A 24,823-nucleotide genomic window follows, 5' to 3' on the forward strand; every position below is an offset into this window, starting at 1 on the left:
GGCACAAAGCTGCAGCTCAGTTCATTTACTGCAGTGATTTAATTCAGACTATTGATTGCACACAGGGATAGATTTTCATTCATTTCCATGGTTATGTTTGGCAGATGATGAAAACTCAGAGTAATAGATCAGGTCACTGAAAGAAATGTTTAGTATAGAAATGTTCAAATGTAGCAGTATTATGAGGAAGAACGCTGCCCAGCAGATAGTCATTGACTTTTTTCCTTACCTTCCAGCAAAGCACACAGTCACCAAAATTAACAGAAATAAAATCTCAAAATGTGTCACTATGTAAAGTTTTGGTCTGATTTACCAATTCAGGTCTTTATATCAAACCCAAAACAAAAGTTTGGTCTAATTTTCACTTCAGGCGGTGGGACAAAATGTGCATGTGTCTTTTTGTTTGCTGTTCTCAACTATTTGTTACTTTGCAAACTGAACAGTGAAATAAGCTACATTCTTGGTAAGATTTGAATTTACTGATAAGCACCTGCAAAGAAATCTATAGACAGATTATAAGGGATGAAGTTTCTCTGATCTGTGGGAGACAAGCCTGCCACGCTGGGCGGAAGTGTTTGTTAATGTTGCCATTATTCCCAAACAGAGCAGGACAAAAGTCCCTTTCTCAGAGCTGCAGCGTGTCAACTAGAAACAATGCAGTCGTGGCTTTGGGGAAACATTGCTAATGTTTACCTTAGCCCGCCATGCCAACTTCCTGCTTTTCTACCTACAGTCATGTTTGTCAAGAATTGTCCCAACACAATGTTGCCATCCGCCAGAGCCTTCAGTGCGTCGGCCCAAACTCAGGTCTAATGTCAGATGTATGAGAGAAGTGAGGATGTCTGACTTTGAGTTAAACAAAAGACGTTGGGTGCAACAAATCAGGTTGGCTAAAACAATATCCAGAAATATTACCCCCCCTTCTGCACCTGGTTTGAATAGAAACCCCAGAAGTAACTGTCATTTGTTCTGCACAGTAATGCTGCAGTTCTTTGTTCTGGGTCACACTCTCTAAAGTCAAATGTCCCTGTCGAGTTGTAAAAGTCAAGAGGGTAACCGCTCAGGCTGGTTCAGGACACTGCAGAGCAACGTGTCAGAGAGTCACCGACAATATTGTTGCCGTCTGCTTGACACTAATGCATCTCCAGAGGAACGTAAGCATCTCCTCGTTCTGTTAACTTCAAAGCCCGTTAAAAAAAAAACTGCTTCAAATGCCTTAGAGATTCTGTGACACATAAAGTTGCAACTTCAAAGTCACATTTGCTTCTAAATGTGATGCACACCAGAAGAAAACAACTCTTAGATGTAAAAGCTTTTCACGCATCAACTGGCTGAACAAAACTGTCACATTAGCAGCTGTTATCTGCTGAATTTGTTATCCTGCACTTTGAAAAAAAAACTCACAGCTCACACAATGTTCGAGTTCAATCATTATTCATCTGTAATGAAGACGTATTTCATGCTGGACCACATCCTGCACAGATGTCTCTGTTAACTTTGCCTTTTAGTTTAAATTTACAGCTTTTTCTCTTATACAATTATTACATTTATTGTTTGTTGTATTTGAACATTTTTAGCAACTTTTATGTTTATATTTTTACCTTTTTAAATTTGTTAATAATCAAGGCAAATACTGTCACGTTTTAACTTTATTACTTTTAGAGTTGAATTATTTACATATTAGTGAATATATCAGTTTGTTACCTATAATCACAGGTGGGCAGAGTAAGCAAAAGTTTTACTCAAGCAAGAGTAAAACAGTATTTGGTAAAAAGTCTAAAAGTACTGAGTAACTAATCAAATGATCAATTATTTAATATTTAAAAAAATACATCATCAGACATTTCAAAATATGAAGTTGAGTAGAAATTTTGGTATTTAATGAACCAAAATGACAATAATTCGTATAAGTATCAAAAACTATGAAAATCGGGCAAAAGAAAATGTTTCCAAATCAGTTTGTTACAATAAAAAACTGATGAAACTTTAACAAAAACTGCAGGTGTGTGTCTGAGTCTGGTGGATTTTTGGTTAAAACGTGTTTGTTTTTCATTCAGTGGGTAGAAAATCCAGAAATTTTACTCAAGCAAGAGAAGAGATACTTTGAAATAAAATTAGTCAAGTAAACGTAAAAAGTACTGAATAGTAAAAATACTTCTAAAAGTTTGTTGTTGTTTTTTTCAAAAAAGTTACTCAAGTAAATGTAATTGAGTAAAAGTAACTAGTTACTACCTAACTCCCTATAATTACTTGTTTTTTTCCTCCTGGTAATTTGATTTAATCATTTTTGATCTTGTCATTGTGTTTACCTCTTGTGGTTAAATCTCTGCCTTTCTGGTTAACCAGAAAGTTTATTTTCAAATTAAAATTAAGTTTGAAAAAGTGGAGCTGCATGTTTTAAAATGTTGTGTTGATGATGACCCCATGCCAGGAACTGTGGCTCCTCCTCAGACCTGGGCACGCTGTGTGTTACTAAAAGTGAAAACCTCGCAGCAGAAGAGCATCTTGGACTCCTGGTGGGTTCCTGGAGGTCAGCAGCCCCGGGCGGACGCAGACCAGGAACCCCCACAAAGTGGCCCATCAGGGCAGCAGGTCGGAGCAGCAGCCCCCAGGCCGGAGTGGCAACGGGAGACAGACAGTGTTCATAGCTCCATTCTATACTTAACACTAGTATGATGAGATGACATCATATTGTCCATAGTTCTGCTAAAAGGTAATTTTATTGACTGAGTCAGGTTCCATTATAGTAAAAAAAACAACAACAGTTCAGTCCTATAAGCTTTTGAAGGTGCGAGGTAGAGCTCACACCAGTAGTTCCCTAAGTTGGGGTTGAGAACCGAGTCATTTTTATAGCATCTCTCCATATTATACATTTTGACCTTGTCCTCTCTTCTCATGCCAAGTGTGAAAAATACCAACATTTTTCTGGATTTAAGTTTTTAAAGAAATATAGCGGCGGCCATTATTTGGGAGAATGTTTGCGTGTGTGACTGGAAATGTTTCAGAGCAGCTACAGGTGAGCATTAACCATTTTAAATCATTTAGTTTTCATTTTGCTTACTTACTTCAGCTTATGTCTCTGTTCTGTGAGAAAACACTTTATTTTGGAAACAAACAAACTGCAAAGTGTCTGCATTGGTGTTTGTTTCATGCTAACGCTAGCATTAGCCTAGCTAATCCTAATTATTGAATTGTTAATACCAGTCAATAATTGTTGATTATAATTATAGTATATAATACTATACTGTATATATATATAAATATATATATATATATATATATATATATATATATATATATATATATATATATATATATATAGTATTATTTCACAGTATTTGACATTGAACAATGATTATGAATTGCAAGAGTTCTCTTTGTGAATTATTGTTTGTGTATCTATATTGTGACAAACCATTAAGTTAAGTAAATGTTCTACACGTTGATAATCATATATACATAGATAGAAGGATAGAAAGAAAGAGAGAGAGAGAGAGAGAGATAGTCCCATTTACTCATAAAACATTTATGGTGTTGATATTGCTAATAACAAAACTATTTTCTATGGTAACGAACATTACTCCACACCAGTGGAGCAAAATTATGTCTTCATTTTACGACAAAGTGCATCGCCATGTTTTTGTAAAAAATCACCCTGATGTCTGTAGCCAAAGTGGATGTACTAAAAAAAACCTCATGAGGCAAAGATTTAACGGATTGATGGTAAATGGCTGACGATAACCTCAGAGACCTGCTGGGTCTCTTTCTGATCAGCCTAAGTGATGAGTAACCCACCGGTCAAACTCAGCTGCTAATTTGTCATTTTGAATCATTCTTATAACAGCTGCTGTCTTCGTCCCTCTGATCGTCCTGTTTTCTCGGTATTTGTCCTGTGATGGGCTGCTGACCTGTCCAGCTTCTACTGCGCCTCGACAGAGACGGTTGGTTTAGTTTCCTGCAAGAACGAGTAAAAACATAATGGATGGAAAATGTGAACAAACTTCACTTTCACATTTTAAACTGAATTTATTTTTTCTTCTGGAGCATTTAGCAAAGTTGTATGATGCAGACTGAAGCATCTGTGACTATTCTCATTTATAAATCACTCTACATTTTTCAGAATAATCTCTTATTCACCACATTTTTGGCATACTTCAATGGAAAGTTATTTTGTTTTTCACATTTTGCAGAATGGCTAAAGGAAATGTTATGTTGATAAAATGCCTGAAAATGTGCAGAAAATTCAGATAAAAACCTCTAAAATGAAAAGGTTTTTGGTTTCATTTTTCTGCAGATTGTGTTCTAAGGACAGCGAGTTCAAAAGTACAGGTCAAGCTGTGACCTTATGCACTGAATATATGGAGACTTTTAGAAACGATGACAAAGTTAACGTCACACAAAACCACAACATAACTGCTTTGCAGTTTTTATGGTATTTTCCATATTTCTTTTTTTTATCCCACATGTTGTTCTCCAAAGATGTCATGAATGGCCAACAGGAGTAAATTCTATGAAATGCCTTGTTTCACATAAGAAAGATGTTAAAAATTTTAATAGCGTACAAACGGGGCTGGAAAAAGACATCAGCTGAAACTATTCTCCTAAACGTTCCTGGGTTTTAGAATATGAAACAATGGAAGTCTTCCTTCATTTCTTACTTATTAGAGACACTGAACCAAATGTTGGAGGATTTCAAAATGAAAAATAAAAATAAACTGAGGTGTGATTAAAGTCCCTCCGGAGGCAACGGCTTATTAATGTGTCGCTTCCAATAAAGCTCTTGATATTCAGATTCTGGTCGTCATGGAGATCTCAGTCACTCCTGAGATGGAGGCAAAGGTTAGAGTGGTGGTGCATGACTCCTGCAGCATGCAGACAGATTATAACTGCACTCCTGCCACTCAGGCTGAGAGCTTTTTACTGAAAGGGAAGAGAGACTTCCTGAAGCAGTCGAACAACGGGAATCAATTTTTCACTGGTTGGAAATCTCCCCCTTTTTATTCTGTCTGTCATTTCTCAGAGCGATATCTGAGGACAATCTATCCACTCCTGCATGTCAGCAGGCTTTACTGTGATGAGGATGGACTAGCCTGCTGCTTTTAAATCCATGTCTTCCTCACATCTTTTTGTCTAAATAATGGATTGTTTAAGATTTCTTTTGCTAAAACGAATAAATGGAGCACATTGTGCAAGGCAAGCTTTCCTTACCCCCAGAACTTCAAATAAATTAAGATTTTAAGTAAGATTCATTTCAGGAGGCCGTTATATATTTTTTAGTATTAGTTTGCGTTTCTTCCCCAGACAGAAATTATAACACCAAAATATTAAAATGTACTTGCACCAGAATTAATTTCCTAATTGCAATTTAGAGGCTTATATTGTTTTTATTTTTTCACTTACAGTAAAAAAAAAAAAAAAATGCAACATTGACATTTTAAAGTTTTCCTTTTGCAGTGTTATTATTGATTTAAAATTCAAGGTTGAGTTTGTAATATAAACAAAACCCGGCTTTGGTCTGACATATATGATACGTTTACACTGAGCTTTTATTGCCAACTGATTTCGAACTTCAGCCGGAAATTAATAAACTGATATTATTCTCCAATTTATCCAGTATAAATTGGAGAATAAGTCCATTAGTAAATGCTTTTCTACATCCTGACCTTTTCTTTTGAGTCGTGGCGCCAAACTCACTTTCTCTTCATGAATCTTTAAAAACTGCAGCGTAAATGGCTCAGCCTCTATAGCAGCGTCCATGTTGCCTTACAGATTTGTGTACATGGACACCAGTGTGAGTAAATATGTATTTCATTCATTGTTAGGCATTTTTGTGAAATATTTAGCAACATGCACTCCATCAAATGGAAAAACTATACTCTTATCTCTTATTTTAACATGCTTTGATTGATGCAGATTTGGAAATCATCCTTTAGTGTGAAGATGGAGAAATGGGGCAGTCCAACGTTTTCATATGCAGCCTGGAGCTGAAAGAGTGGATCATGCTGAAAAGTGTTTACTGAAAAAATGACACGGACAAACTTACGAAAATCTCAAAGAGCACAGGGAGCCAGAGCAGAACAAAACATAAATCACAGAAACCAGGGAGAAGTAACAGGATCAAATGAGAGAAACCAGCAAGGAGGAACTGAGAATGAATTGTATAAATATGTAACAGGGAGGTTGATTACTGAACAAAGATCAAAATGGCTGATTAGAAAAGATAAGTTTAGGTTTTCTCTCCCTGCAGCTTAAATGGCTTTCATGTAAGGAACAACAATCAAACCAAAAATGGAACATCATACAATTCAGAAATTGCATGATTCAGAAATTCAAGTCTTCGTTGTCTTTTCAAGCATCGGGTCAGAGAAGCCCGAAACAGAAATGACAACACTTTCTATTTTTAGTGTCTGAACAGAGATTACCCAGGGTTGGTGTGTTCCCCAGGCTGGCAGGCATTTTACTGGAAGTATGTTATCAAAGCCACTTCAGAGGTGAAGTCACTTCCTCCTCCAGCGAAGCCAGATAACAGCACCCACTCTCAGGCTCATGGGAATTAAATCCTCACCAGGAAGTGGCACAATGGCTCCCATTAGCTCTCAGTCAGAGCCATGTCGGCCTTTAAGAAGCGTCCGCTGCATCACCAGGTCAATGCTGAGAATCCCCCCCCACACGCCTGCTGCTAATGGGCTGTTTGGGTGAGCTTTTGTTTTTTTGTGCATGTGTGAGTCTGGAGGACTGTTAGGGTCATCAGGGCTGATAGATGATTATTGTGTTTAGGAAGGAACTCTAATTACTCTGAGTAAATCATCTGGTGCTGCAGTGACAGACAGGAATGCTATCAGGCAATAGATGACTAACCTCCGAGTCCAGATATTCAAAAAAAGAAAAGTGTTTTGTACACAAAAGGTCTAAAAGGAACTTTTGGGGGAAAACCCAAAACCTTTGCAGCATATTTTAGTAATTTTGTCTGATGGGTGGGGCCAATGCTCCAACAAAATGGATGCAGTCACGATTTTTCATTTTATTACAAATAAAAACATCGAATTAACCTTTTACTCTGGGTGGAAGAGCAAGAAAAATGAAACCTGGCAAATCATCTCTGTAGAAAACCAGCAGCTAAAACGGAGTTGAATGTTTTGGTGCCCAAAGCAGAAGGACAGTGGAAGGACAAACAACACCTGATCCGTCCGCGGTCTCACACAGATTACTGACAAATATAAACACAAATAATGGAAGATGGTGGAAATTATCAAAGAATTATTCTATTTAGCAGCACTTATTTAAAAATAATAGAAGAAAATAAAATAGATTATGTTGGGATCAAGAAATCAAAAACTTAAGCGTCTCAATTTTTATTTGAAAATGCCATAAACCAGGAGGTGATCCAGAAAAGACCGACTTCTTTCCTCCACCTACTCCAGTATTCGTCCCACCGAGCTTAAGATGTTATTCTTCTTCCTTCTCTCTCACTGCAAAAACAAAATCCTGCCAAATGTTTTCATCTATTTTCTACTGCAAATATCTTAGTACACCTGAAATAAGTCAAAACTGACTTACAATAGGCAATAAATTCTCAGTATTGATCAAAAAATGACTGGTTCCATTATTTTCCCCTGTTAGATGTGAAATATTCTGCTGGTGAATATAATGCAAAATGATCAGTTTCTCTGATTTTACTCTTTATAGGTTTATGTTTGAGTGAAATGAACATTGTTCTTTTATTCGATGAGCTTCTGACAACATGTCTCTGAAATTCCAAGCAAATATTTAGTGTTTATTAGCAGAAAATGAGAAATGATCAAAATAACAAAAAAGATTCAATGCTTTCAGACCTCAAACAACACAGAGAAAACAAGTTCATGTTCATTTAGAAACAACAATACTGACGTTTTACCTCAGGAAAAGTTCAGGAAACAATATTTGGTGGAATAACTGGGAGGTTTTCAACGGGGTTCAGTGCAGAAGGCTCTTCTTTTTTTCCAGAGCTGTATAATATAAATATAAAATAATTATTTACTTAAAACAGTAAATAATTTTCTACTGTTTCTAAAAAATTACTCATAAGTCATTTTTTGTCTTATCCTTGGTTTTTTCTCTGCTTTTGATGAAATAAGCCAGGACACATGACAACATGATACGTTGACCTAATTGTATTACAGCTACAGCTAATCTCAAAAAAGGTTTCTATATCCACAAATGGAGACGCGGGAAAAGAGGAGCTCATGTAAATCCTGACTGAACAGGTCAGAAATGATTCCAGCACTTGAGCAGAGGCCGAGATCCTTGACCTTTCCGTGTAACATAATCCCGTGTTTGGCTTCGCAAATGGACACGTCGTCGTCTCGCATGTCGGAGCCGTTTAACAAAATCCCTACCTCCCAAGTTTATCAGCGATCAGGCCGATGTTTCAGGTCAGCCGACAGGAACATCGCTCATGAATATGTAAGCTCAGCCAGGCTTGTTAACATTCCCGGCGAGTCGCCGGCAGACAGGTGAAGTGAACACATGGAGCCTTTTCTGATGACCCTGTTGGGATAATCACACGGGGCAGCGGCAGGCCTGCGCCGCCAGGCGGATATCAGAACGACGCCGCTGGTCCCAATCGCTCCTCTGCAGAGATTGCACACCCTGAAGGTTACTGTAATCATTTCTTCTTTCCTCCAACAAACAGCCCTCAGCAGGGAGTCAACTGTTTACCCCGAGCTTCATTCTGCACCAGTTTTTATTGAATATTTCATCACAGCATCGACCATAACCAGATCAAAAGTGGAGCTTTAAGATTGTTTGGATGCTCTAAAAATCTTGCTAAAGTCAGCTCATACGTTGCTTCGATGGAGATTTAGCCTTTTAAAATGTATTTTGTACGGTTTATTATTCAGATATCTGGTTTTATATTTGTAATGTTGAATAACTTCATGAAAATGTTGTAATTCACTGCTGCTTTCATCTTGACTAGAGCGCAGTGGGAAATGAGACTTTGTATGTTATAACCCATTAGTGTTTTAATAAATAATGTATGAATGAACAATTTTATTTTTTACAAAAAACTATCATTTTCTCTCTCATGCAAACTGAATTATTTCAGATTGATCTGAGTTGGAACCTAATGCAAGTGAGCTATTAAAGATTCAGCTTAAATATAGTTCAGAACTGAAGTAAGGAGTATTATTTTTCTTTTTTAATTCATTCCAATGATTGTTAAAATAAGATGATGTATAAAAAAAGTGTATGTCCTCCTAGCATACATGTTGAAGAAGAAATTAAATGGTTAATTTAAGACTCAGAAATGTGTGACACTGCAGGATAAACTTTTTTGAGCAAAACTAAACTTAAAAATGAGAATGATATACAGAAATCTGAAACATAGAAACTTATTTCAAAATGATGAGCAATAATCTTCTTGAGCTTATATGAAATGCAGAAGTGCAGTTTAACCCATTTTAAATAGGAACAAATATGGGGATGTCATACTGTATCTAACTTCAGAAATATTTTTTATTGCATTGTACAAACAGATATAAGGAATTTTCTTCGGTTTGTATTGTTTGTTTTATATTAATTGATAATAAACATGTTATGGTATTTGTTTCTTTTCTTTACATTTATTCTTACCACTTGTGGAAAACAAAGTTTCTTGATCTTCACGTTAAATATAAAATATAAAAAACCCTCTGCTGTCTGGTTTTTATGACTCCCTAAAATCAGTTTCTTAAGCCAAAACCAGCTTTTGTTGAACTAATTTCTCAGTTTTCCACCTTTAAGTGTGAGTATGGTTTTCACGGTGAGGAAGATTAGTTCCCACTCGTCTTCCTGCGTGTGACCTCTCCACTTCTGTTCCACACACTGAGACAATCATCAATCATGGATGAAACTGTGTCTTTTTTCTGCCCCTACCAGGCACTTGACCTTTAGCAGACCTTTTCTCTGAGATTTCTTCCTACTGTAACGTCTTAATAAAAGATAAAGAGATCTTCCCTGTGCCCCTGCGGAGAGCGCACATTTCATACATACCAACACTCTGAATCCAGGGATATAGTATTCCTCCAAGGGAAGTCCAGATTGTGTTCTGAATTGGTTCTTCAAGCCTTGCCTGGCGGCTCTCAGCAGCACCTAACAACATGTGTTCTCGGTTTACAAGAAGGCCAACCGGCAGGCGGGAAACAAATCTACGATGAATTAATCTCATTAACAGTGAGATCAGCGTTGTGGTCAGGACGTTTCCATCTGATTGCACATTTCATATACTGATGTTTTTTCTTGGTATAAAGTAATTTGTGAAACGTTTTGCTCCCATTTGGACATTTTGATGTTTTCTCACTTCACTTAAATGCAGTGTCGGGATTTCATACACTAAGCACAACACAAAGCAGATTTTTAAAGTGTGCTGTTCACATCCTGAGAGCCGCAGCTCATGAGCAGGACCACCACTGACTGTGAGCTGCACCAATCTGGCAGCAAGAAGAAAACCATTTCTGAAAGGAAGCCAGAAAATAAACAGAAAACACGGAGAATCAGCGTTCAGCTTCTACGCTCCGCAAATCTGGAACAAATTCCCCGAAAACTGCAAAATAGCCGAAACGCTGATTTCCTTTAAACCAAGACTAAAATCCCACCTGCTTAGATCTGATTTTGAATCATTATTACTGGAACATTGATGAACAAATATGATGTGTATTTGCCTGATGATCTTATGATGTCATTAGACGAAATGTAATTTGTATTGCTAGTTTCATTAGAGGTTATTCAGTTACATTTTTATGATGTAAAGTACTTTGAACTGGCTTGTTGCTGAAATGCTCCATACAAATAAACTTGTCATGAGAAAAAATGTTACCAAAATTAAACTATCTGGCCTGCGTACAAAATGTTTCTGCACCACGTTTTACCCTGTGACATGTAGTGGCAGCATCATGCATGAACAGAAACGTAGATGAACGTTGGCAGGAAGCTGGATGGAGCTAAAGAGAAGAAACAAAATCTGAAACAGGCTGCAAGGCAAAACTGAGGAGGGATGTGTCAGAGCGGCCTAGTCAAAGTCCAAACCCATGTGAAGCAAAATAAATACCAGAAACTATGTGATGCCAGTGTGACATGTGACTGGGTTTCCTTAGATGGAAACTTTTTAGCCTACTTTGAAAGATTATTTGAACTTACTGAACCGTATGATAACGAGGATCAACTGGAATCTTTGTAGCTGCATCTCACAGACGCTCCGGCCCTCTGACTCCACCTCTCAACTCCTTCAGACTAGTCAGCAACAATTAGCATCAACTGAGCTCATTATAGCAGCTACGTCTCAGTGAAACGCAGGTAAAAACGTTGTTAAAGCGTTAACAGAGGAGCCATGTTGTGAGGACTTCCTGGAGGCGGAGCTTCAAAAAAAGCAGAATATTTTGAAAGAGTTAGACGCCCAATTTCAAGCTACTGAGTCCAATTTGTTTGGTATTTTTGATACATGTAGCATTTTTATATCAACTGAAGGTAGATTGTGTTATAAAATGGCATTATGTGTCTAGAAAACACACAATGCTGCTCCTTTAAAAAACCTCTGAACGCACAAAGGGTTCCAGCGCAGTACTAGTAAGATTTACCTAAGAAATGTTTCTATTACAGAGAGATAAGGAGCCGTATAACATATTTATACCAGCTGATTGAATGTGCATATTCTTTAAACATCCATAAATGGACAGTGAGATCTTCCCTAGATGTTTTTTTTTCCATCAGATGTCCGGTGTATGACCTGAAGTTGCTGCCGCTGCGGCCTCCTTCCTCTCCAGTGGCTCTTCCCTGTGGAGACTCTGCTCCCCGTTTGCCCCGTCCTGCTGGGACCTGCCCTTTTGTGGCCTTCTTTCCCCGGCTGCAGCAGCCCTGTAGAAGCTAGCAGCTAGCCTCTCTGCGCCTCCACACGGCGGCCAGACAGAAGCTGCTCCTCACTGAGCGCGCTCAGACGGCCTGCTGAGGCTCCGCTCCCCATCGGCTGCTCATTTCTTCCTTTCCCCGAGTAAATCCGGCTTGGCAGCAGAGGAGAAACTTCTCTCTGAATGTTTGGGAGACGGGGATTTATCTGGACCTGTCTCACGTTGTGTTCTGTGTAAGCGGAGGGGGGATTTTGAAAAGTTCAAACCCAGAGAGAAGCACACTAAAGCTCAGAAATTAGCAGCAAGATGGCCTTCTGCTTTAACGTCGGTATTTCACTTACACATCAGCTGAAGGTCGGCGCTCACAGCAAGCTGGTGCCGCAAAAGAAGCTAAATCTCTCAGAGTTTAATCAAAGAAGGTCAGAAGACCCAGCACACAATGGATGCTAAAGGACAGCAGCAGAGAGCCTTGGCTGGTGTGCAGCGACTTTTAAATCTTCATGGTAATTTCAGGAGGATAAGATGGACAAAGGGGTGAAGCTTATTCTGCACTCAGCTTGAAAAACTACTTCTAATCTTGTAGATTTTTTTCTTTCTTCCCTATTATTGTTATCAGCACCACTCTTCTCTTCCTCCCAGTTTGTGTTTTACTGTGAAGCCTTGAGTCACATTTGGCACAGAAACATCCAGAGTCGGAACAAATTCACATGAAACAGAAGGCGAGAGGTGGAGGGGTCAGCTCGACTGCCCACCCATAAATCCCTGTAATGAAATAGGCCAGTACTGTACGCCGTCTCTGATTGGTCGGCGAGCGGTGGGCAGGAGGGCGGGAGAGAAAGGCCAGAAAATTCAAATCCCTTCACTGTCCGACACTATTAGATCAGTGTCTAAATCCGATCAAATGTATTGCTATCTGAGCAGCTCAGCGGCCAGGAGCAGGAGTCGCCACCTACAGCCTGTCCTGATTAAAGCTGCGGGTAAAAAGTCTCTGTTTGCGTCCGCATTAGAGCGGGGGGAGGAGCCGGGATTAGGCCTGCCGCGGGACGGTGGGAAACATTTACAGGAATGTTACTGCTTTGATTTCCCAAGACTGTAAAAAGTCTCCGATTGTGTATCGGCCGTGTTTACATCAGACGGAGAAACGAGAGGACAGTCGGGTCATGGGACCCGAGGAAGGAAGTTGGAGACTTCTTCCTTACGGAGAGGAAGTGTGAGGGAAACTGGCAACAAAAATACATCAAATCCAACCTAATTATGGAAAATCCGTCTTAGATCTGAGTAACTTTGATGTACTAAACTTTCTCAGAAGTAGAGATTTGTTGTTCCTTACGAAGTCCGGCGCAATTCAATTCCATAAAATATACTTTTGATTGCGAATAAACCACAATTAGAACCGTGATTTATATATTTTTAATTACGTTTGACGGTGAAATCGGTGCATTTAGTATCTTTTATCATGTCCCTGCCTTGAACCAGACTGGGAGGCTGTAAATCTGCAACAATAAATTGAGCAGTTCATGCTGTAATTGGCTTCAAGCTGGCAGAGATTTGGTCTGAAAACACTTTAATTCTGAGTTATAGCTTTGCTTTTAGATTTTAATCAGTCTTTACTTTTTACACACAGTCAGGATTAAATGGTGTATTTGTTTGTCACATTAAAAGTCTCTTTTGAAAATAAACTTTAAGTTGGTGTTTAACTAACAACACATCTTTGTATTGGTGTGATGTAATTTGTGTTTTCATTAGTTGAAAGTGGAAAATCACCATAATAAACACAAATAAATGCTTAAAAACACCAATGTGTGTGTAACTGATCTGTGTTTGTGTTTCTCTTAGTGGTTTAAAGTGAATTATGTGATTATCTTCTATTTTCTTATGTTTTATTTTCAATCACTGAAAGATTTAATCTTCTTTTTTCTTTTATTGTTTTTCTCATGATCCGGTTTAACATCCATGATGCCAAGTTAAGAAATAAATATTATGAAAAAAATGGGAATATTTCACCTAATAAAGGTTTAAATTTAACTCAATATAATTACATAAAGTTGTGGATGCGTCAATTTGTGTAATAGATATGAAGCTGGAAGTGCGAAAAACTACTTAAATATTTTGCATGCAGCCCACATGTTTATTAAAATGTTTAAAAAGTAATTGGTGAAGTAAGTTTATGCAAGCAAAAGTTATGAAAATGTTTTATAAAACAAAATAGATAATAGTTTTCTTTTAAATTGTAAAACATTTTATTGGACCCATATGTTTTTTTTCTCTATTTTTCAATTTGAGCAGTGTCAGTCTTCCATACCTGCATTGTCACAATAAAAGCGCTCACAGCCCTGGCTTTACAACATTTTTTTATGCTTCGCATACTTTCAAAGTTAATTACATGCAAACATTTGTCCGTGTTTTCCCTGACGCGGTACGTCGCACAGAGTTCTGAAACCGTCTACAACTCTTCATGTTTCTGCATAAATAGATCACACAAGCCCAAAAGATGGCAAAAGCAACAACATGTTTACAGAAAAAAACCCAAATCTTCTGTGATAATCAGCCTGTGCATGTGTGCCGTCAGAGATTCTGCAGGTTTTTCAGATCTCCACCTGTGTGACCGTGTTGCAGCAGCTCAATGTGTCTCAGCGGTGAAGTGAGACTGGAGAAACGGCTGTTCATTACGTCTGTCTGCAAGCCGGGGTGTGTGTGTGTGTGTACGAATAACTCCTTGTTTCAAGACTAACAAAATGGAACCTCAGAACCTCCACATGGCCCACGAACATCTGGCTCTAAAGCAGAGCTCTGCTGCCCCCTCTGGTTGAAGGTTTAAGTGCAGCGCAGCGCCGTTGATGACTGTGGTCAGAGTTCTTTTCCTGGATGTAACTGGATCCAATAATCATCTCAGATTCAAACTTAAACATCTTTAAAAGAGAAAATTAGTCAAACAAAATGATTAATTTAACTTTTTGCCCAATATAAGATGTAAACACATGTGAAACCTAATGTATTATCTGAGTTCAGGAGGCATCACATTGAATATGAGATGAAAAAGGCAGAATTTCTGACAGATTGAACTAGAAAGCTGCACAATTTTATACAATAATTTTACTATAGAAATAGACTGTGTGAATTTGGATATACAACATTTTATTCTTTTTTTTTTAAAAGTGAAACTCTTCCCAAATGTTTGAGGTAGTTTTCACACCTGATAGTACCCAATAAACTTGGTTTGACTGGGAATCAAAGCTGCAACATTTGTCCCATTTCCAGATGTGAACCAAACCCTTTAAATAACCTGTTCCCCTCCTCGCCTGTGGTGGCGCTGCACTCAGAACCACTGGTAGAAACGACACAAAAACTGCTGAAGAAGTCACTGAGTTCAACTTTCTTCTTCATGAAATGTAAACAAAAATGGAGCAGCATCAGATTTCAGCGATTGGAGGATTTCTCTGTTGTCTTCGGTAAAAGACCTAGAGCCGTTTCTTGCACTAATGCTACACACTTGTGTTTGTTTTGGTTGTTTTTACCCAGAATGCCCTGCACCATAATTTGCTTCCTGCTTTAGGAGTGGCTTCAAGTCCACTCTGTGTTCAAACTGCACCAGAGTTCACTTCAACCTAACAGAGACAGGTTTCTAGGCGGACCAGAGTTTGCTCACACATTCACGTCTCATAAAATGATTCGGACTTCCTAGGCAAACGGACTGGAGTTTGATTAAAGTGAACTAGGGCTGGTGTGAATGCACCCTTATGCTAGTAAAGAATTTAATAAAGAATGTTCATTCACTGCAATAACGTAAAAACCAAAAGATTTTATTATGTTCGTGCATTTCTGAATCTGAGTAAGTATGTTAATGTTAGTATTTATTAGAGATTGGTTTGTGCATGCAGCAAGTCCAGACTCTCAGAACTACTGTCATGACTGTAGCTGCCATGTCTCCTTGGGTGTATTTGGAAGAGCAGCAGCTCTAAAACACACACTTCCTCTTATCAGCAGATCTCAACCACACTATGGAGGAAGCTCATTTAGCCTACATTTAGCCTCCAGGATGTTTATTGACTCATGATAAATGTCCATGACTGAAGTCCAGGAATGCATTCTGTTTCTCTTCATGACTCATTCAATATTTGACAAAGGTAACAGATGAAGGATATGTAAGGAGGATTCCCTTAAGAGAATTTGACTCTAGACGAGTCGGCTGCATCCATTTAACCACATTCATGCACAAGGATGCACAAGTTAAAGCCTCGGGTTCCCAAACCAAGGCAGTTTGTTTGGCACAACTATGCTCAGAGATCCTATCCATGAACAGCCCAAACAGCACTGCCGACACAATCCTGCGTTGGACGGATCCAATAAGGACGAGAAAAGATCACGACTTTGTGCTGAGAATGTCAACTCTTGCTTTGGTGACACAGTCATGAAGGAGAGCTTGAAAAAGTCACTTTAGTACCTCAATCTTTGAAAGCAAACCGATCAACTCAAAATATCCAATAAACTCAACCAGTTTCAGTCAAAACCCAGCTTGTTCAAACAGACCTGGACTTAACTGATGATTTGTGTCAAAGTCTGAACTATAAATGGCTTCAATTTGATGTCTTGAACTCTTAAAACCACCTTTGTATTGATCCTGTGGGTGGATTTCATTCAACACTTGCTGCTGTTTGGTAATGGAGGAAGCCCTGACTGCTTCCTGTAAGCAGCGCCATCCTTCTTGTTCACTCTGAAGCTGCTCCTGTTTTTGTTCGCAATCATATCTGTCTAAACCCGCAGCACGATTATCATTTCTGCACCTGTGCCAAGTTATTAGAGAGGGAAGAGCCACAAATACAATTACGATAATGGGCCGCAGATAGCAGAGTGGATAATTGCATTTTCTTTAGATGAACATGAGTTGACATTGGGAATGGAGTCTCAGTTCGCATCTGCTGCACATCGCTCACTGCCTTTGCGGCCGTTTGCAGCTGCAAAGCAGCAGCTCTGACAAAGAGGAGACCTGTGCAGTTTGAAAGCAGAGCGGATGACACCGGTTTAACGACACGAGGCATCCGTGTTCTTAGTCAGCAACTGCAGATGAATTGTACGACAATGATGACAAATCAGCAGCGGAATGGAGTGGGAGTCGGAACAAGGCGACATGTGAGAGAAAACTTGGCTCCGTTGCAGATGGCAAAAGGCCAGTTTTAGTTTGGTTGTGCTCCCAGTTTGTTTCCTTTGATTCCGCACTCAAGGTAAGAACCATTAGTCAGTCTCATTGAGCCAGGATGCCATCAAAGTGAGTTATGTCATGCATCATTTCCATAGAAGCAGGATAGATTAGCTTTAAACGGGCACTGAAGCAATCTTACACACTTATGTGTTAAAACATGAAGCCAATACAAGTTTGACTGATAAGCATGAGGATGAATTTATTTTAAAGTTGTCTATGCGTTTAGAAATATTAGTTTTTCTACAGATTGTTGTGATATTTGTCAAGAAAAATCTAAGTTTTATTACTGAGGTGAGTAGAGGCTCTCTCTCTCTCCACAGAGCAGCTGGGCGTCCCGATCTGTACAAACACAAACCTTTATGGATTTTATGAGGATTTTAGATTAAAGGTCAATTAAAGCACTTCACTTACAGAAGTGCTGCTTGCATTTGTATTGTGCCACCCTTAGTCAATCTTTTGTAGTGAAGCACTGTAGCCATTTAATTTAAGAGTGTAGGACAAGGGAAGCATGTAAATGTTGCAGGACTCTGGCCTCAGTTTGAGACTGCTGGTCTAGAGAGTAAGCAATGTCTTGCTAGGACTGAACTTATTCCACATCCTGTGCACTTCAGGATAGAACAGGTGAGATTTTGTTAATAGATCAACCTCCATTTTCAGCTTCTCAGCAACTTCATCCCAACTGTCTTGCTGTGTTTTTTGGACTTTGTGATGCTGTTTGTTCACAAGCGTTCTTCAACCGAACACCATCACCTGACCAAAGATTGGAGTACACACACGTGAGCCCTATTTACTATTTACTGGATGTTTACAAGCAATTTATTGCTTTGGGTTGTATGTAGGAGTTTTAGTAAAGGATGCTATGATGGCAGCACTGGTGACCGCTACCATGAAGTAGGTTGCCACCATCAGTGAGTGAATGGGTGAATCATTGAATGTAGTGTAAAGTGCTTCAGTATCCTCTGGACTATACAAGTACAAGCCATTTACCATTTTACCATTTATTTCCATGTCACAGTTACAGACTGCTTTGCTGTGATCTATCACATACAATCCCAATGAAATCCTCTAAATTTTGTGGGTGTCTAGAAGTCCGTTAACAAATCAAGCATCCAAGAAACACCCTGTTGGGATCCCACCTAACTCCTTTGAGCGCAGAAGAACATTTGATTATCAACACATCCTGCTACAAATGTAATACTGCTTTTTAAACATAAGAAAATAAAGAAGCTCTCCAGTTTGTAGAAATTCCCAGCGGGGACGATGGTTTACTTTCTGCACAGACGCCCTACAAGCAGGAACCCGTCCAGTTGGAGTGTGTATTCCCATCTGCTGCACCTGCAGCCCAGCCACCCAAGTCGTCTGTCCGATGGCTCCATGGAGCTCACATTTACAGTGTGACATACCCATTGTTGCCATGTGTCACAAAGATAATTATGGAGACAAATATACAAACTAAGGCACATTTCATGTGAACCACAGGCACCATGGCAACAGCACACACAGGATGATTGTTTCCTCCTTGAGATCCTTTTTTCTTTTTAAACTGAATACACAATTCCAACCAATCTGAAAAGGCCTCTGGTCTATGGAAAAATCAAAGATAACAAGAAGCACTATTCAGCCTGAAAGCATCAGCGGCACCTTGTTGCCGTGTTTGTGAGAAGAAACTGAACTCCTGCACTGACTTTAGTGCCACTGTATCACTTTTCTGAAGGAGATGAGAAGAGTTGGCTTTTTGTTCTGCTGGAGCTGCAGAGGCTTTGTGGTGCAGGTGAAGAATACGGGCGCCGGCTTTCTCAGACAATTCTGACCTGCATCTGAATAAAGGCCAGGCCAGCTGGAGCCCTTTATTTACTGCTGAAATATTGGGATGCTCTTTGCCAGGCCGTAGAAAGAAAAACACTCCCAAGGCTTTATAAAACAGGAGCCATGACAGACTGCTAATTTAAACGGCTCCCTGCGGCTTTTATCTCCTACAGATTTTCTTACTTGTGTTTAGTTGAGTGTGGAAATAAATTTGCAGGCACATCTGCAGAAAAAACACCTGCATGTTGGATATAAATTGACTTTGATTAAGCGAAGCCAAGTCAGTGTTGTTTGGAAACAACAGTAGCAGTAGACGTCACAACGGAGGATTTTTGTTTATTAGAAAACTGGTTTATTTTACAACATGGCAATAAAGTAAAAATTAAAACAAAGAGAAAACAGATTTGAATGTGGATGGTTTTATTTAACAATTTTCACATTAATAAAATTTTTTACTCTGTTTGTTTTTCTATATATTTTTTTACTTGCGTCAGATATGTTCCTAACATTATAACTAAAGAGCAAAAACATAAAAGGTAAACATGAAATTTTAAAGTACCTCAGTTTATATTGTGCAAGCTATGGTAAGATGATGTTAAAACTGATTTAAAGTTCCTTATTATGAAACAGATAAGCAGAGAAATAGCACACCAATACCTTAGTGTGAATAGATTAATTCATAGTAATAAAACATAAAAAGTAAAAGAATGGGAAGCATAAAAGAAAGATATGAGGTATGACTACAAAGTAATTAATTTAACACTCTTGTAATTCAGTTTTTTACAAAGAAATTGTCACTTTTTTTCTAATTTGGCATGAAATTAGCAGCACAATTTAAGATACTGTTAGCCAGAAAACAAAGTCATCACCATGATAAAAGTCACACGCTAATATTTTGGTGGAACACGTTTGGCTTTGATTACGACACACATTTCCTGTGATGCTGTTTGGACGGGTTTCTGCAGTTTTATTTCCATTCAGCGTTGCATTAACTTTTCACTTATGGTGCGTTCACACCACACACGCTACGCACGTCAGAACCGCGTCCGACGCTTCAAGTTCGACGTGTGTGCACTGTGAATGCAAACACTTGACACTTCTGCTCAGCACCTAGTGTTTCCAGCATCAAGAGCATCTGGTTCACAGTCAAAGTCTATGTGGAGGCAAAACAAGGGCCCGCGCAGTGAGACACGTCAAAATCATTGCCAGCCATTGTTTTCCGTTGCCAGCCTATTTGTCAGACACGTTGGACGCTCTTGACGCATCAAATGGTTCAAATCGCGCAGCAACGGGCCACGACGCTCCTTTGAATGTAAACTGGACTCACCTGACGCTCAAAATGCATGTTTGGATGACTGAAGAGTCCAACCACCACACAAAGCCTTCTACTGCACATCTCAAAGACTCTCAGGGGGGTTGAGGTCTGGACTCTGTGGTCCATCCATTTATCCTGCTGTCTGAACCCAGTGGATCCAGTGAACCCAGTGACTTCTTACATTACTTCATCTTACATACTACTTTTCCTTTGGGCCCATGACTTGGACTGGACCAACTGCAGCAACCCCAGATCCCAGCAGACACCAGGCATGTTGGGTGCATCACTTCCGCTGCCTCTCTCTGATGCTCTCATCACTCTGACTGAGGGTGAATTTGGACTCATCACATCATCCTTCACTCCTGAGTCCAATCTTCAGGCTCCCTCGCAAACAAACGCCTGTTTCTGCGGTTATTCCCACTGATTAGTGGTTTTCTTAAGGCTACACAGCTGCTCAGCCTCAATCCCCTGAGTTTGCTTCGCATTGAGCATGTGGAAATGCTCTTACTATTAGACATCGCCATGAGTTCTACTGCCGTTGTTCTTTGACTGGATTTTTCTAACCCAGTTATAGTCATATCTGAAATCTCTGCTTGTTTTCTCTGCTTGATGCCAATGATTTGACCCGTCTTAAACAGACTGATCTCTCCTGCAAACATGTGGAGAGAGGATGTGTCTTTCAACATGGTTGCTTAAGACATGAGAAGCGACTCGTTCCCTGATTTGGGCATAAGTTGGATGTATTCGATTCTTTCAATTAACAAGTTCAAAACAGTGTAATAAAATATTTCACCAAAACATTTTCCTCTCCATTATTCTTTCATCATAAAGCTAATTCTGTGGGACTCTCTCAATGCAAAATCATTATAGCACAAAACCACAGTGTCTGGTAAAGTAATATCTTTTTTAAAACAGAAGACAGTAAGAAAGTTGTTGCTGGTATCAGAACGCCTCACGAACCGTTTCTCCGGGTTCTCCAGTGTCTTTCCACCGTCCCAACAGCCTTCAGGTTCATTTGCAGATGGATTTGCAAATCATAGGACCACCAGTCCTGTGGTGGTCCTATGATTAAGGTGGAAAAGAAAAGAGATGGACAGATAGGTCACGTTGTATAATTTATGAACATCATTTATTTAACTAAATTACATTTTTAAGGTGCAAAAAAACAATCAAATGGTGTTAGTTTTACAGAAATACCTCAAAAATGTCCTCCAAGCAATAGTTTGAGAACAAAAGCTAAACGACACATTTCATCTGCCTGGTTTTATTGTGTGATTTTATTGTGTCGCTCGGCTCAACTCTGACAGAATCTGCAGACGCCCCGAAAGAGAAGAGGAGGCGCTCAGGGAACCCGTTAAGTCAAGGTTGTTATGCCGGCTGGCATTTTGTAATATAGTGAGGGATTCTAATCTTTATCAGCTTTAGTGGCCCTGACAAGCTAACATTTATTAAAGTCGGATCAGAGGCACTTCACTCAGGCAATAATGTGCTGTCAGTGACAGTTAGTGCCACCCAAGATGATCTTGTTAAAAAGCTTTTTAATCAGCAGTGGAACTACAGGAAGACTCATGCGGAGATATCAGCCCTGTCTAAACATCTTCAGCTACAGAGACGGTGGAAATCTCACACCTGCAGATGAACACGGAGAAACCAGCATACCTGCATCCAAGTGGGTAATAATAATGATGATAAATAATGATTCGTTATTGCACATTGCATTCCACCGGCGTTACTGTCACTGCCTTTGTCATCCTCCTCCAGTCAAGCAAACACTTGTCACAGCTCTGACTCCGCCGTGCCTCCTCAGACACGCTCACAGGGCGGCTTTGTCACACTGTCATTCAGCCGGCCCGAAGAGAGTGAGAGGTGAGAAAATTTGCTCCTGTGCCTTTCTGTTTGACCGGCCTTTAGTGTGAAACCACTCAATATTCCTTGCTTGGAGCAAAGCAGCGGATTCTGAATACATTAAATGTGAAGTACATGTCCAAGCGCGGTGGAGATGCAAATATTTCATCCACCTGAAGTTAAATCATTTCAGAGCCTTTTGAACCCAAATCGTAATGTAGTTTTCCAGTATTTGCTCACCGGTATGAAGATCCAAATGGAGAAAGTGGATGAACTCAGATCAGCCTTTTTCTATTATCTCTAAAAGAAAATCCCAATACCTAAAAATATATAGAAAAAACTCAGAGAAGTTACTGAATCTTACTGTATTTATTAGGGACAGAATGTCAAAGTTATTCTGCTGAACAGTCGGATGTCCTGCAGGCACAGGGTGGATAATCTTCACTTTAGGTTGGAGATTCTGCTTCTGTTGACAACTTGTCAGGTTTGCCGCTGATTTTAGAAACTTTCAAGCTCCTATGATGACGTTATTTAAAGGCAAATCGTGACAAATCTACCTTTTCTGGGTAATGTCAAATCTTTCTGTAAGCCTGAAGCTGCTGTTTGGCAACAGCAGAAACTTCGACATTTTCCTCCCACTATTTGTTCTCAGGTAAACAGCAGGAGCTAACCGCAGCATCTGCAGTGTTGTGGTCTGTTTAGAGGCTATTTCTGGAGATGTCCCAATGCGCTTTATGATTTTATTCATGTTGTTTTATAGATACTTATCTGGATCATTTGAACCTATGGGGTCCAATACTTTGAAACAAAAAATCCTCCAAATCACATCATTTGTCCCCGGCCAGGTAGACATGGTTAGGTAATGCACATCATTTCCAATTTGTGTATGGCCCATTGTAGCTTACAGCAGATCATAAGCATAAGCAGTCCTGGTTGAAGAGAAAAACTCCTTCCCCACCGACTCACCATCAGCTCCTCTGGGATGATGCTGTTCAGAAACAACCCAACTCCTGGATGGCCGCCGCCTGTTCTGCTGCCGTTTGAAACTCAACTGTTTCTGCGTCTCCTGCCGGATGGTCTGGTAACTAGTCCCAGCAAGTAGCTGTTGAATGATTGATTCCTGCTCCTCTGACCTGGGCTGCTGTCCGTCCTCTCTCTGCCTCTCCAGCTGGATCTGTACATCTGGATTTCTTGGGACCATATTCATGTTACCGTAACTCCTGTCATCATACGCCTCTTTTTACAGCTTACTTTAAGGTAAACATTTGAATTAAATAAAATACTTTAGGCCTGCACTGCTTAGTTCTTGATCCAACAACTCGGATTTTTTTAAAAGTCACTTGTTGTGTCTTTAATAGCAGAATAGTTTCCCGTCCATCCAGAAGTTTCAACAAACAAAAGTAAGTTGTGCAGCTGAAAGACTAGCACAACCATTTTGGTTGGTGTTTGTTTGTCTGACATTTAAATTAGGCTTGCATGACACATATTAATGCAGTCCTGCAAATGAGCTGAAGAAGCAAATGACATTTTACAAGCAACAAATTAGTCAAACGAGCGGCGTGAGACGAGAGTCAGGGAGAGAGAGACTCATTGAAATCGTTGGTCAGGTGAAGCTTTGTGTCAAACTCCAACAGCAAGGTGCAGAAAGAGACCCTGGACCAGCATTTTACCTGACATTTAACTGGGAATTAACTCAACATATTACAGTACAGCTCATAAAACGAACTCGCTTTCGATCAAGCGCTCTGACGCCCGTATTTCAGGGTACCGGGATAAGGTCAGCTGTCACGGAGGAATGTTTGCTGAATAAAAATTGACGCATAACAAGCTGAAAAGCAGGTTGGAGTTGGGCTTCCTCTCCTTGCAGGCTGCAGATCCTGACCTTTACATTATACTATTCAATAAGGTTTTGGTATATATGTGTGTGTGTGTTTTATTCTGTCAAATTAAGAGAAGGCCCCTTTGGGTTCTTCATGCCTTGGAGCTTTTATTTAATTTGCAACCCTTGCATCTTTCTTACTTCATCCAGTGTGCAGACAAAGCAAACCAACCTGTAATTTAATTATTTTCATTGTTGTTTTATGCCTGTTTTTATTTTTTTGTATCTGTTTCTATGGAACATGTGCATGCTCCGATGTCCCCATCTCCTATTCTTCGGGTTGTGGTGGGTGGAAGGAGATAAAGCAGCAAAGCAGGTCTGACTGTGGCAAAAGAACATTTTGACTCCTGGTAAAGTAATCCAATGACTCTGTGTTGGAAGCGTGTAACTGTCTGCTACCTATGCAACACAGAAATATATGAATGCGAATCCATCAGACTCATTTTTCACAGAGCTGCAGGAACTCAACAGCATCTGTTGTGCAAAATGTCTTTAATGATGTCAGTTCATTTCAAAACTGAAGTGTCTCCTTGTTTTCCATTCTACGGGTTCGCATTTCACTGCAAAAACCCAAAATATTACCAAGTAATTTTGGCCTAATTTCTGGTTCAGATATGTTAGTACACTTGAAATAAGACAAAACTAACTTATAACTAACTTTTTAGAAAGAAGTAGGAGCTTGTTTTAAGTTTATAGTTTCTTAATATTGATTAAAATTATTATTTCACTTGTAAGACAATCTGCCAGTGGAACTTGTCCTTTTTCATCAATATTATTGACTTAAAACATTCTTCTATCTTGCAAAAAAGTTTTTTGTAAGTTAATTTTGCCTTATTTCACGTGCACTAAGATATTTCCACTAGAAACTAGACCAAAAATACTTAGTGAGATTTGATGATTCTGCAGTAGCAGCTGCCATCAAT

This window comes from Xiphophorus hellerii, chromosome 7 (assembly GCF_003331165.1).
Source record: "Xiphophorus hellerii strain 12219 chromosome 7, Xiphophorus_hellerii-4.1, whole genome shotgun sequence".
Classification (NCBI taxonomy): Eukaryota; Metazoa; Chordata; class Actinopteri; order Cyprinodontiformes; family Poeciliidae; genus Xiphophorus; species Xiphophorus hellerii.